The following is a 15,560-nucleotide window of genomic DNA, read 5'->3' on the forward strand; positions in this document are numbered from 1 at the left end:
CTCTTGTTTTCCTTGGAAGGATTTGTAAAATATTGTTTTTTTTTTTTTTTTTACTGTATTTTGTAGCATAATGTAGGTTTTTTCATCTCTATTCTGTAATGTAAAAAGAGGTAAGTGAGAAGGAATAGTAACCTTGCGCTTCTAGGTGTTGTCATCTCTGCATCATGTCTGGATCTATGGCAGCCTCTTTGGGACTATGAGGGAAGTCATCCCAAGTCAATACCATAAGGATGGCGGCGTAGAAAGAAAAAAAAGAAGAGAGAGAAAGTTCTTTATGAGCAACTGAATAATCGACCCTGGAGCCTTCCACCCTTTCTCACTCTCCCTCTCACCCCACCCCCCATCCTAGGTCTCTTGTCATGTGAAGTAACTCATGTCTTTATTACTGATTTTAGGCAGAAAGGAAAAGGGCAGAGAGTTCTTCCTGCATCTACTGTTGCTCAATTGCCTGTAACCCAAAAAGCCCTATGCTACAGTGACATTCTGGGGTACATGTTCCGATTCATTTCAACTCCATTCAACACAGTATGACGTATAATGGATGACATTTACTTCCAAGCTGTATAGACATATGTATATCTAATATAAACACCCATCCCATGAGTGGACTCAGAGTTTTGTTAGGTTTTCAGTTAATGTGCAGCCGAAAATATCTGAGAGTGATTATTGCATCCTGTGCAATAGGAATATTCCCTGTTTTCTTTAGTGTCTCCCACTTTCTATGTCATCAGGCTAAGAAAACACAGATTGTGCCTGCAGAAAAGTAGCATCAAAGGGACCAGACAGTCACTGGCTTCTGTGTAAAGCAGACCAAGTACAGCATCAAGCTTACATGGAATATAACTTTGCTGAGACCCTTTAGGCTGCCCTGAACATTAAAAAATCCTTAAATCCTTAAGGGGTTTATCATTTTTGCCACTTGTATGAAAGTGGATAAAAAAAGGACAGATTGGATTTGGAGAGGCAGAGTGAGCTTGAATTGTCACTCACAGAATGACCGTGTATATTCGTCAGGGTTCCCCAGAACACCGGGCCAATAGAAATGGTCCCACATTTTTGCCCCCTGGGACACATGCCCAATGTAATTCCCCTTCGTTAAGTGTGGATGGGACTGCAAACACAATGATTAGGGTATGTTATAGGACATAAGTGTGGGGGCTATTCAGATATAATTAAGGTTCCAAATCAGTTGACTTTGAGTTAATCAAAAGACAGGTTATTGTAAGTGGGTCTGATCTAATCAGGTGGGCCCTTAAAAGCGACTGAGCACCTTCTGAAGAGATAGATTTGAAGTATGAGGGGACCTCTGGTGAGGGCTACCTGGCAAGGGCTTGAGAGCATCCTCTAGTAGCTAGAGTTGTCCCCAGGTGACACCTAGCAAGAAAATGGGGACCTCAGTCATCAAGCTCCAACGAAGTCAATTCTGTCAACAACTTGAAGCTGCTTGGAAGTGGATCTTTCCCTCACTGAGCATCCAAATGGCAATGTACTGGGCTAATAATGCTTTCAGCCTTGTGAGACTGTCTTAGTCTGCTTGGGCTGCTATAACAAAAATACCGTAGACTGAGCAGCTTAACCAACAGGTGTTTATTTCTCACTGTCGGAGACCTTGGAAGTCCAAGATCAGCATGCTGGTGGATTGTGTGTCTGGTGAGAGCCCTCTTCCTGGTCTGCAGATGACTGCATTCTCGCTGTGTCTTCACATGCTTGGCAGAGTGAGCTCTGTCAAGCATGCTCCAGTCTCTTCATTTTCTGATATGACCTCATTCAAGGCTAATTAGTTCCCAGAGTTTCCAGCACATTGATGATTAGGGCTTCAACATATGAATCTGGAGTGATACAAACATTTAGTGCAAACTGAGAGCAAAGAACCCAGTTAAAATGTGCTTGAGTCCTAGCCTACAGAAACTATGAAATTAATAAACTGGTACTCCTTGAAGCACTAAGTTTGTGATAATTTGTTATGCAGCAATAGAAAATTAATATAGGTAACATTTCAAGTATCATTCCTTTATATTTGAAAAACTAGGTTTATGATCAATGTAGAATAAATTGTGAAAAGTGGTAATGTTTGACAACTCAGAAAATTACATATAGATCAATTCCCCAGCAAATTGCCTTTTATTATTATTTTTTTCTATTAAATGTTGTCACTTCTGAGGGGAACCTACAGACAAGGGGCAGTTTTGGGGAGGGTGTAGAGAATGCTTTTCTATCTTGCCCCAAAGAGTTGGCCAGGTGTGTTCAGCTGTTGGGAGGCTGTTGCCCCCGAGAGGCCGTCCTCCTGGCCCTGAGATGGCCTTAGCCCTGAGATGCCATAGTCAGCCCTGGCTTGTACACACTCCGGGTGGGGCTCCTTGTGTCAGAGGAAATCTGCTCCAGGCAAGTACGTCCAGGTTAAGAAGAACCATGGCATTGGGAAAGATGGCTTCAAATACACAGGGCCGGTATCTGGTTGAGTACTGTTTCTCTTTGGCATGAGATACAGTCATTTCTTGAAACCGTCTTTTTTTTTTTTTTCTTAAAGATTTTATTTATTTATTAGAGAGAGAGTGTGTGAGCACAAGCAGGTGGAGGCAGAGGAGCAGAGGGAGAGGGAGAGGCAGGCTCTCCACTGAGCAGGGAGACTGACACAGGGCTCGATCCCAGAACTCTGGGATCATAACCCAAGCCGAAGGCAGCAGCTTAACCGACTGAGCCACCGAGGTGCCCCTGAAACCTTCTTACGCAGTAAAAATTGTTCAGGTTTGCTCGGTAGCTCTGCTTGTCCTTACGCAGCTTGGGCATCAATCATAGTTCTTAGGTATAGCATTAAGATCGTGCCTGATTCCATGTTATTAAACTGATAACAAAGTGATTTCTTTAAGAAAAATAATCAGAACTACTGACCTTTTATTAACCTTACCTAAGAAGTTCTTGGGATTATTTCTTATTGTTGCAGGTTGATAGAGAATAATTTTCTTTTCTCTTTTTGGCTTTGATGGGATCACAGGTAGTCATGTGCATTTCTAGCTTGCTAGAGTACCTTTTCTCTTGTTTTGGGGTTGACAGTGAAAATGTGAATTAGATGGAGGTTTTTTTTTTTTTTTTTGTAAATTTAAAAAAATGTCCAGTCATTTGTACAAATGGTTTAAAAGCCTTGAGATTTTAGGAATGTGTATTTGCAATTATTCTCCTTTAATAATTAATCACTAATATGTTTTAATCACCGAGAACATTGTTTTGATCATTAAGAATTTACAATGTAAAGATTATTTCAAGGTCAAATTTCAAATGTTAATCATTGTAACCTAATGCATGTAAATCTCTACTGAATTCGGTTTAAAAATAAAAAGTAAATCATTAATTCGAGCAAGCATACTTACTGGAAATTGTCTTTTATTATTCTCTGCTGTGGGTCAAGGTCATTCTTTAATCAAACCTCAGTTTGATCCAGAGTCGTGGGAAGAAAAATCACTCTTCTCCTCTCTTTCTTTCCCTAAAAATACAGTTTTTACAGGGAACCTCTTCCAACTTCCCTTTATCTTAACTGTTCTCATCTCATCTGTAATTGCTGCTGCTGCTGTTTGGAGGGCAGTTTGTGCCACCAGGCACAAGATACTAAGAAGTTATATGACTTTGCTTGCCGGTCGGGTATTTTTGCTTGTTGCTTTGATATGAAAGCTTTGTATGGTATCATCCTTTGTTGAACGGGCATCCTGATTTCTGAGGCCTTCTGCTTAACTGTCTTCTACCCAGGGACCGTGTGGGGTATAGGTTGCCAGCCTGGGTTCTAGATGGAGCCTCACTTGGGTTTGGCTCCTGATGCACCACTAACTAGTTCTGGAACCACGGGAAGTTCTCAGTCACCCTCTTGTGCTTCTTCCTCTTCATCTGTAAATGGGGACAGGCAGAGTACTGATGTCCAGGGGCTGTTTTGAGGATGAAATGTACCTCAGCAGGCAACCAAGGCTGGCAGTTGTGTAGGGGCATCAGTTTAACTCCTACTACTGAGAAAATGTGATGCCTTCATTGTGGCTGCATGATCCAATTTCCCCCTCAGCCCGCCCCACAGGTTACTGGGTAAAATCTGGCTTTTAGTCCTGTCCAGTTTAAATTTTATCTCATCCAATTTAATTTAAAAAACCTCAATTGAATTTAAATGGCTTCTTTAGGCAATTGCCTGAGGAGAAACATGGTCCAGTAGCCTCTCTTGTTTCTTTCCCTAAAATGGTACTGGGTGGGAGGAGGGGTTTTTTGTTTACAGTTCTACCCTCCCCATGCTGGTTCTTCTGTCTGTAACTGGTGAATTTGCAGCCTGTCGCATGCACTGTCTCTGGGACACATCTACTGACTCTGTCTTATTGGCTTTTGCTACCTGCAGGCTTCTGAGCCCGATTCTCTACCTGGCTGCAGGCCGGGAATCCATGTGGCCCAGGCTGGCTGATCTTCAAGGCATCTTCTAGAATGACCACGCTTATCGGTGCTGCCAAATTTTGCAGGATGTATCCAGTCCCTGAATTGGAATGTGGGACAGCCTGTAAGCTGGTTCCTATACCTTATATATAGCTAGAACTCTGTCCTGGATAGCCTCACTTAAAAAATAGTCTACCTGTTGGCTTGTAGTTACGGACTTCATGTTTCTGTCTTCCCCACCCCCCATTCATATGTTGAAACCTTAACTCCTGGTGGGATGGTTTTGGGGCCTTTGAGAAGTTGTTAGGTTTAGATGAGGTCATGAGAGTATAGTCCCCATATTGGGATTAGTGCTCCTATAAGATGAGGAAGAGCCCAGAGCTCCTGGTCTCCCTCTGCCGTGTGAGGCCACACAGCAAGAAGAGGGATGTCTCCAAGAGACACAGCAGGAAGAGAGCTCCGACCAGAACCTGACCGTGCCGGCACCCTGATCTCAGATCTCCCAACCTCCGGAACTATAAAAGAGAAATGTTTTTTGTCTAAGCCACTCAATCTATGGTATTTTTTATAATAACAGCCAGGGTGGAGGAAGGCACTTATCTTGCTGTCCTGCCTCTGGGCCCGCTTCTCCTCATCACAGTTCACTCAGGGCCAAAATGGAGCAGATTCTGTGTAGGCCTCCAGGATAAAGACCCCATGGCTCAGTCTTCTAAGCCTGGCTGTTGATTTGCTACTGGGGGGATAAGGAAAACTGGATGCCCTTTGTTAGGACGATACCCCAGCCCGAAGGGCCATTTCTCACTGCAAAATCATCACTTTCAGTGCACAAAAGTGAACATTATGTCAGTCTATCTCTTTGCATGGCTTCTATCCCCATTCTCCCCCTAGACAGGATGGATGTCTCAGAGAGAGAAAGAGAAAGAGAAAGCAAAGAGAAAGAAAAAAAGTGGGGGCCGGAAAGCACATTAATACTTTCTAAGCTGTTACCCTTAGAGCACTGATGCGGGACTGAAGTTTCTTGCAGGCTGAGACTGGGCCGCACACTTGCCAGGGCCCTACCCAGGACCAAACACAGTTTTTGGTCACAATGCAATAAATAATTGTTGAATGAATGATGAGAACGGGGAGTATCTTTAGAGTTTCCTATGAACAAATGTGGATGGACTTCTCAAACAGCTTGTCAGCAGTTAACTAGCAGATGTCTCCTAGATATTTTACCTTGAAGAAATAATGGGTCCCTTGCTACTTGTGAAGAGAGTAACTCTTTGAAGTGAAGGGAAGAGGAGTTTTTCCCTTTTCTCCATGAACAGCAGAATTAAAGGAATGATAAACTCTTGTCAAAGCAAAAACTGCCCTGGACAATGTTGAACAGCCAGGGATGACTTTATTCAAGACTGTCACAATGGTGGAGAGACTAGAATGAAGTCTGAACTCAGTGCTACGGAAACAAAGGGCAGGAACTAACGGCTGGAAAGGGCTAATGGAGGAGGTTAGCAGGAGGTTGATCTGATGTGATATATAGGGCACATTGGGCCTAATGTCCTCCATGTTCTGATGCTACTACCAGCCATATAAGTATTGAATCAAATACTCGAAGATAAAATATGTCATATACATACAGTTTTTTTACTACAAAGACAAGTCTTTTCTACGGGCTATTTGTTCTTGTGTATCCCTCACAATTCTATGTTTACCCCCCATCATCCCGCTTCGGTAATAATTATTAGTAGGTCTTCATTGCTATAATTCTCCAGCATTAGTGAAGTTAAATAGAAAACGTTCATAGGAGGTCAGACACACTGGATACAGATATAGGCATCTAAAGTAGCATGGAGGGGCGCCTGGGTGGCTCAGTGGGTTGGGCCTCTGCCTTCAGCTCAGGTCATGATCTCAGGGTCCTGGGATCGAGCCCCATATCGGACTCTCTGCTCGGCGGGGAGTCTGCTTCCCCCTCTCTCTCTGCCTGCTGCTCTGCCTACTTGTGATCTCTCTCTCTCTGTGTCAAATAAATAAATAAAAATCTTTAAAAAAAAAAAAGTAGCATGGATTTGGGGCTTAAAAGAACCCAATGTTGGAAACAAGGAGAAAATGATGGAGAAAGCAAAGAAAAACAGAAAATTTAAGCTACCAGTATTGGTTAGGCCACAAAGACACTGATGTTACGGGTCAAGTTAAAATAGAGTAATAGCTTCAACTTCTCCACCATACTATAGAGTTTTTATATTTTTCTTAGTCAAAACAAGCTTTTCTGTAAATGTGTATTAGTGTATGCTCTGTTAAGGCCTGCATTGTGTTCCTCCAAATTCATATTTTGAAGCTCTAATTTTTATTGTGACTCTATTTGGAGACAGTCCCTTTGAGGAGATAATTAGGGTTGAATGAGAGTGATGGTTAAATTTATGTCAACTTTACTGGGCTAATAGATGCCCAGATAGTTGGTAAAACATTATTTCTGTGTTTGAGAGTGTTTCCGGAAGACATTAGCATTTGAATTGGTGAACTATCTAAAGCAGATGGCCCTCTCCAGTGTGGGTGGTCATCATCTAGTCATTGAGGGCCCAAATAGAACAAATGGGCAGAGGAGGGTGAATTTACCCTCTGCTAGAGCTGAGCCTCCAACATTGACAGTCTTGGTTCTCGGGCTTTTGGACTCACTTTGGGACTTAGATGATCAGCCTTTGTTTTCAGGCCTTTGAACTTGAACTGTTTATTATACTACTGGCATTCCTGATTCTCCAGCTTGCAGACAGCAAACTCTGGGAGTTCCTGGCCTCCACAACCATGTGAACCAATTCCTATAATAAGTCTCCTTCTTGGAGAATTCTAACTAATACAATGGAGTCCTGAGGCTGGGGTCCTACTTCAAGAGTACTGGTTTCCTTACAAGAAGAGGTGGAGACATAGGGATGTGTGCACGCAAACGAAAGGCCATGTGAGGACACAGCGAGAAGATCCATGTACAAGCCAGGGAGCAAGGTCTCAGGAGAGATCAAACCTGTCGACACCTTGATCTTGGACTTCCAGCATCCAGAATGGTGAGAAATAAATGTCTGTTGTTGATGCCCCCCAGTCTTGTGGTATTCTGTCATGGCAGTCGTAGAAGACTACTAAATCCTCTAAGGAAGTTAAGTATTGGGCAGTTTACAATCCAAGGACTCAGGAAATGCTCCAACAGATCAAAGCCACACAATGCAAGTATTTAATCCCTATCCCTCCCCTTTGGTAATTTGCATCTGAACAATCTGAAAAAATGCTGGAAAAAGCTGAGAAATATAAGGAAGTTTTTCTTCATTAGGTGGGTGAGTGAACCCTAGTACCTTCTGCCACATAAGCTCTCCTTGGGCCCCTCCAGTTAATGAGTTGCCCTGATTTGGTAGAGCAAGTGTTACATAAGTGACTGACAAAGAGATTCCTAACATATGTGAGAAAAATATGAAAAAGCCCAGGGAATGTTTTTTTTTCTTATTTTTTTAAAAAGAGGATGGGGCACCTGGGTGGCTCGGTTGGTTGAGTAGTCCTACTCTTGATTTCAGCTCAGGTCATGATCTCGTGGTTGTGAGATGGAGCCTGGCATCAGGCTCCATACAGGGTACATCACCTGCTTTAGATTCTCTCTTTCCCTCTCCCATTGCCCCTTCCCCGCTTTAAAAAAAAATACAAATAAAAAGAGGAACACAAATGATAAATCATTATGGAGATACCTTGTTAAGTAAGTAAAGGGTCCTCTTAGTACAGAAAGAGATGAGCATGTGTGCCGTTATTGTGATAAGAAGAGTCAGGACGCAGTTATCCATGCGACACATTTTACAGAAAGCGGAAGTCGAATGTGCTTATCCCCCTTGCGGGTCCACTCTTCGGTGCTGCAGGAGCCCTCACCAATGAGCCTCATGACGCTGCTGTGAGGCAGTGAGCGTCTCTACCCTCGTTTTCCTGACTGTACCATTTTCCACTGGACGGAGCCGAGCAAACTGCCCAGTGTTTATGGCTCTTCCACAGCTGTGGCTTCCAGCTAGCTTTCTTCACCCTGAGGTGTCTATTGGATACTGCAAATCCCAACATTTGTCCATTTACCTGTGACTCTGGGCAGATCTGGTCCTATTTCCAAAACAACGTCATTTGATATTTAAGAAGCGACCGGAATTCTTAGTTATTTTTACTTGCAATTTCAAGTTTTTTTTTTTTTTTTTTTTCCCTTTCCCCAGATCTCCTTGGGCTATAAATTAATCTTAGTCAAAACATGCTTTTAAGAGAAGGGGACTCAAAGTAGGACAACGACTTGTTCTTTTTGAAATTGCACATAATTTAACATAGTATAACCTTTGAAGGGGAAATGTGATCTGTTCAGAGCATCGCAGTGGTATTTAAGGAGGCTCTATGTCTGAAAGCCTCATCTCAGAGAAAGCAGGTATTTGGTTTCAAATGATCAAAACAGCCTTGTACTCTTCTTGGAGTTATTTTGACATCTAAATAATAGTTCTGGCATTTCTTTCAGAGTGTAAATCAATAACATTGACTTAGTGCATTCTTTCCTCTTACTTTCTTTCCTTACTTTTTTATAACCTTAGATCAAGTATTAATAATTATTTTAAGCCTTGCTTAGGTTTGGTACTTTGCCACTTAGTGATGCAGAAGGTACTTCCTCCTCCTCCCCCTTTTCCAGTTGCCTGGTTTTTCCAGAATATTCTCTTTCTGAGACAAAGACAACACCTTCCAAAGCAGATAAGTGGTTGCCTTTGATGTGTTTCTTTTTCTTCTTTTCTAATACACACAGTTTTGGAACACGTACATCTCTCTCCTATTCTACTTTTTTAAAAAAGATTTATTTTAGAGAGAGAGCACAAGGAGGGGAAGGGGCAGAAGAAGAGGGAGAGAGAGAATCCCAGACTCCCCGATGAGTGCAGAGCCTGACATGGGGCTTGATCTCACAACCTGAGATGGTGACCTGAGATGAAACCGAGAGTTGGATACTTAAACCGACTGAGCCACCCAGCTGACCCTTCTCCTATTCTTCTCACATTCCGCTAGTATTAATTGCCCTGATTTCTCACCAGTGTTTCTGAATGCTTCTGCCAGTGGCCTACCTCAGAATCACTGGTGCTTATTGAAGCTGCTATTGTTGGGCTTCACCTCATACCTAAAAACCCCAAATCTCTGGGGATGAGAACCTAGAAGGTGCAGTTTTCTTCTTTAAAAATTAAAAAAAAATTTTTTTGTAGACCCCACACCCAATGTGGGGCTTGAACTCATTGTTCTCACACTCCACAGACTGAGCCAGCCAGGCACCCCTAGAAAGTGTACTTTTAACAAGCACCCAGAGATGCTTTCAGCATTAATACCCAAGGAGCACTACCTTACACCTTGCTGGTTTTCCAACTGTCTTCTCTCCATTCCGGTCAGACTCCCATTAGTTACTGAATACTTATACACTAACTTCTAATTATGGCTGTTACTATAGTTTCAAAAGTACACCAGCTCTAAAGTCCTCATGATTGGGCTTTAAAACTCTGCAGAACATGGGAGGCAGTATGGTGTGGGAGGGGGCTGAGGGGGCGGGCGGGAGAGCAGAGAGACACGGAGGGGGTCAGAGAGGTTTGGAGGTCCTTCAGACCTGGGTTTGATTTCCATTCTGCTATAGAAGGAGCTAAATGACCTTAGTTGATTTGACCTTGTGAAACTCAGGGATGGTAATTTGTCAGGCAGGGCTATTGAGGAGGACAAAATGAAACCACAGATGTAGCGCTGGGAGGTATGACTGTGTGGTAGCTTTTGTTGATCTTTAATTTATTCCTTTTATTTTCTGTGTTCTTGTTCTTCTGTCTTTGGTTGTCTTAGCTTCTTACATTGTCTTTATTATGCCCTTGAATATGATGGTTACCTTCTTAAATTCTCTTTTGAGTCTTCTTTTTTAGATATTCCTCTCTAAATTGATTTCAGCTTATTCAAACCTTTATTATTTTTTTTCTTTTTAAACTTTTTTTTCCCCCTTTTAAGTAGGCTCCATGCCCAGCGTGGAGCCCAACACGGGACTTGAACTCACGACCCTGAAATCAAGGCCTGAGCTGAAAACAAGAGTCAGACACTTAACTGACTGCACTCCCCAGGCACCCCCCTAAACCTTTTACTTTTGACTGTTTTGAGGTAACGGTCTAGAAATTTCTCAGGCTGAGAGTCTGTGGTAGATATCTCCTGTTTGGTCTGTTCGGTATCCCTCCCTCCAATATCAGCACTTCTTTTCATCTTTAGGGTTTTGCCATTCCTCCCCTATCATGGGTGGTTCAGGGAGGCTGGCTGGGGGATAGGCACTGACTTGGGCATGACATTCAAGGCACCATGTCCTTCCCACCATGATGAGTGGTCTCACGAGTGGTCATGTGACATAGCAGGGTCATTCAGTGTGATTTTCTATAGTTTTCTGGGTGGGACTTACAGGGAAGGCTTGCTTTGCTTTTGGAGCCTCATGTCTCTGGGAGCTTTGTGATTCCTTTAGGCTGCTAACACTTGCTTGAGGGTGGGCAGTAGGAGTGGGGGAAGAAGGCAGTATCTGTTACCTACTGAGGCTTATTCCCACTCTTGATTTTAGAGAAACACCTTTCTAATCTCTTTTGGAGGGGAACCCGATGTGGAGATGCTGGGTTCTAGCTCCTCTAGGACTTAACAGCTTTTTAAATTGTCTGTATTCCACACCTCTTCTCTTTCCCAAGTCATGTACACAATGTCAATGTGGTCAAGTTTGGGGAAGCATCTAGGTAGAGGCATTTGTCATACCTGGAATCACCATTCCCCTCATCCCCTAGGTTCAGATGGTGAGATTGACCCATCAGATCAACCCTTTTATCTAGTATGGGAGACTCTTTCCCAGGGACCCCCCACAATCTCCCTATTCCTACCTTATGTTGATTCCCCTTACTTGGCCCTGTTCTATTTGCCCCCAGGCTCAACAGACATTCAAGTAATTTCTGGGAAGCTTCTGGCCCCCATGATACTTAGTGGATGACATGTGTGTATGTCTGGGCCATCGATCTCTGCAGGCCTCATCCATACCCTAGCCAGGACTTTTGTTACACATATCTTTAGAACCATGCAGAAGTGTGTAGATATATCATTGAAATATGGGAATGGTTAATAATATGTGAGTCAGTAATGGATGCAAGTTCAGTAACACAATTCCATTTAATTGGTGAAAACTTCAGTGGGGTGAGGTGGAAATAGGAGGAGGTGGGAGTCAGGGTAGATATATAATATTTTTGCGTCTGCCATTGGGTAGATGTGAAGTTTGGACTAGTCAGGAAGACCCTTCTTCCCACAATTTTCTCAATTTTCTCTCTGACAAAACAAAAGATTTGGTTTACATAAACCTCCCAACTCTAAATAATGGATGACTCTGTGACAAGGTTTTGGTTTTTTTTTTTCTTTAAGATTTTTAGTTATTAGAGAGAGAGTGGAGGAAAGTGAGCAGTCTTGGGGGAGGGGCAGAGGGAGAAGCAGGTTTCCTGCTGAGCAGAGAGCCCCATGCAGGGCTCCATCCTGGGACCCTGGGATCATGACCTGTGCTGAAGGTAGACGCTTAACTGACTGAGCCATTCAGGTGCCCCTGTGGCAATGGTTTTAAGTGGAAATTTAGTGTCACATGGCTGTGGACTTTGAATTGTGTGCCCAGGGCCCAAAGTGTTGAAGGGCAGGGGTCTAGGGTCTAAAGGGGTTGAATCAGAGGATAAGAGAAAGTCAAGTGGATGAATCTCTGAATCTCCATCCTCCTGCTATATGAAGACTAGCTTGGATCTCATCCGTTTTATATATTGAAGACCTATATATAATTTTATTCATTAAAATTGCACTGCTGCTTAAAAAATGCTGGAACCCCCTCCTGCCTCATTTATTCAAGCAAGTGACACCATTTTTACCTTGGTCTAGCTAGGTCTAACCAAACTTACCTTTCAGTACTCCCCAAATGGACATTCAACATCAGACAGATAATCTCACAGTCTTTTAAATATTTCATGCCCATTCCTTTCTACATGGGTTCTGTTAACAATGATCTATCCTTGGAAAATGTAATTGCCAAGTGCAAGAATATCTTGGTTTCTGAAGTTACTAAAATTAGTTTCATTTAGCAAGATAGTGTATAGTTGGGCTGGTGACTCAAGTGAGGCCACGTTGTTGGCTGGAGGGCCATAGGAGTAAAGTAGTTGATAGCTTTGAATCTTCAGTGTTTCTGATGGAACACCTCTGGGGACAGGGGCAGCAAGTCATGAGCTTCATTTCTAATGAGATAAGCAGGGAAAAGGCATCAGCTTGTCCTGAGCTGCGGCCATAGGGCAGTTGTGGGGTGCACCTGGCTGATTCATAAAATCAGATGAAATCACTTCTTTGAATGGTCATTTGGAGAAGTGGGGCAACAAAATCATTAGGAGTCACTGACATGCTCACTGTTCACTCTGCTTAGGATTCTCTCCTGGAACACATGGGTTGGAGGCTTGACATCTACTCTCTGGTCTCTGGGGACTGGGATCAGTGGATACAGGACGGGCTTTATTCTTTTACGTTCATCTACAACACCACCCCGCAAGTGTGTGGATTTATGAGGAGTTAATGGAAGGATTGGGGTTTAATTAAGATAAATCACAACATAAAAGGGGAAGGATGTAAAAACTTTCTATGTTAAAATATGGCTTTTTTTTAATAAGTTGAAAGGCAAAGTTACCATGAAGTTCAACATGCCCCACTTCCCAGTATAGCTTCTCTGGCCTAAAGTTTCTTTTCTCATCTCATGCTGTTTTTGGCAGCAAGATTATATTAGCATAAAAAGTAAGTTGTATTGTTTTCTCTTTTCCTAGTATCTGAAAAAAATTATGAGATATTAGAATTCCTTTTCCTTGAATGTTTGATAAAGCTTATCTGCAAAAACATTGCTATATGAGAAATTTTTATTATTATTTTTGCTTTTGCATATACTTAAAAATTTCCATAATAAAAAGTGGAGAGAATAAAATAATAAACCACACAAACTCAGCTGAAAAGATTTTAAATTCGAGGTTAAAATTTATAAATAGTATAGGACTATTCAGGTTTTCTGTATTTTCTATAGTCATTTCATTTTTTTAATTTATTTATTTGACAGAGATCACAAGTAGGCAGAAAGGCAGTCAGAGAGAGGGGGGAAGCAGGCTTCCCGCTGAGCAGAGAGCCCAATGTGGGGCTTGATCCCAGGACCCTGGGATCATGACCTGAGCTGAAGGCAGAAGCTTTAACCCACTGAGCCACCCAGGCACCCTTTCTAGAGTCATTTTTGACAACTAATATTTTTTCTAGGTCATTACCTATTTCAATTAAGTTCTTAGATTATTGGAAAAAGTTGTCCATAATTTTCTCTTTTTAATTTGTGCATCTATATTTCTATTTCTGTTTTTCATTCCAAATCCTTTTGATTTGTACCTTCTCTCTTTTCTTCAATCAGACTTACAAAGATTTACCAAAATTTATTTCAGAGTAATTTTCTACTTTCGTCTTACTGTTCCTTTGTTTCAGTGTCTGGATGGAGCTGTATCCCAGGGCTGGAACTGAGGGTGAAAGAGGAGAGACTTTCAAGACCAAGCTAAAGGAGTTCTCTTTCAGGAAGATAGCTATGCTATGCCATTGAGAGAAAGACAACAACAGTCATAATTTTAATACTAATATAGGTAGAACTATTGTGTGCTGAGGACTAGGTTAGGTATTTTACACACATTAACTCATTTAATCTTCATATAAAACCTGTAAGATTTCCATGGCTCATTTTTAGATGGAAAGTAGGCTCTGTGTGAATAAGTAATATCTCAAAATCATATAATTTATTGATGGTATTTGACTTCAAATGTTTTTCCTATTACCCCATTAGCTATGAACAGAGGGAAAACTGGGTGGGTTTCTGGAGATCTTGAAAGTCTGGGACATGAGACATGAAAAGCCAAAAGGGATAAACAAAGGTTCACCTTGTCACCTCCTTCTTGGCCATTCTGGCCTACATGATGAGTTCCATTTTATTTTATTATTTGTTTGTTTACTAATTTATTTATTATTGTGTTATGTTAGTCACCATCAAATACGTTATTAGTTTTGATGAGTTCCATTTTAAATGACCTAATATTTATTTTATTGTGGGAACTCCAGGGAGAAAAAAACTCATCTGATAAAAAAAGATGCAAATGGAAATAAATGTCTGTTTTTTCAATACAAGGGAAAGGTATTCCTTCAGAAATGAATTTTTAGTATGAAAAATTTGGGCAAATACTATTAAAAATTAAAGTACAGTGTCAATGTTTGCCAAAAAACTGAGCTGACCTATAAGCTTGCTTTCTTTTTTTAAAGTTTTTCCACAGCAAAAATAGAAAGATGATAATTTGGCTTTTATATTGTTTTTGTTCAGTACCTTTCAAAGAAAACCAGTATTTAGTATCTCTGAGAAAATAGTTAAGGAGATAATTGGCAACAAAATCAACTTAACAGAATATCTCTAAAATAAAGACTATTATAGAAACAGTACATAAACTGTAAAAAATGTCTATACTTCCTTTCCAAAGAAAGCATATATGTTCAGAAATTTAAACATAAAAATCATCTTAGCTTTTAATGTATATTGGAAACAATTTATCTATTAGTACTTCAATCTCCTTGTAAAATATTTGCTTTCTTTGAGTAATGTAGTGATGAAGCAGTGTGTCATGCAAACTCTGTCCATAATGTCTGGAAGCACAAGTGAATGAATATACTTGTTGTCAAAGACATCTTTAATCTGTTAAAAATAAAAATAATATTAGATATATTCAGATTTTATGGACATCCTGCATTATAATATTTTTGAGTATTGGGATATATCTATTAGATGGGTTAGTTTCTTAAACTCACAGTTTTTTTCCCCTTTGCATCCTTGGTATTACTGCCCGGAGCACCTTCTCTATGAGACTTTCTCTTTCTGAGAACTGTCTGCTTCTTAGCCTCCCACACCTCAGTAGCTGTTGCTGATGTGTTTACATAGATGGTTCCACTCTCCCTCCATGATTGTTTGGACCATTGAGAGATAAGCTGGGCCAATCAGTTCTGGGTACATGGAACTGAGTCTCTAAAATTCTGAGCACCAAGGGACATGTGAAATCCAAGGTTCATGAAGTATCCACATATGTTCTTTAGAG

General features: G+C 41.3%; 1 protein-coding gene across 4 annotated transcripts in view; it reads left to right on the plus strand.

Moving 5' to 3' along the window:
• Nucleotides 1-1,942, plus strand: part of SETD4 (SET domain containing 4) — a 63,395-nt gene extending 61,453 nt beyond the window's left edge. For 2 of the 4 annotated variants that reach the window (XR_014309475.1, XR_014309476.1), the window contains exons 13-14: nucleotides 67-110; nucleotides 707-1,942. The gene's annotated coding sequence lies outside the window, so the exon portion shown is untranslated. Of the gene's footprint in view, nucleotides 1-66 lie in introns of all 4 variants that reach the window. The other 2 variants (XM_082722867.1, XM_082722868.1) reach the window with 1 other exon arrangement.
• Nucleotides 1,943-15,560: the final 13,618 nt, after the last annotated feature.

The sequence above is a fragment of the Mustela nivalis genome, assembly GCF_964662115.1.
Source record: "Mustela nivalis genome assembly, chromosome: 1".
Classification (NCBI taxonomy): domain Eukaryota; kingdom Metazoa; phylum Chordata; class Mammalia; order Carnivora; family Mustelidae; genus Mustela; species Mustela nivalis.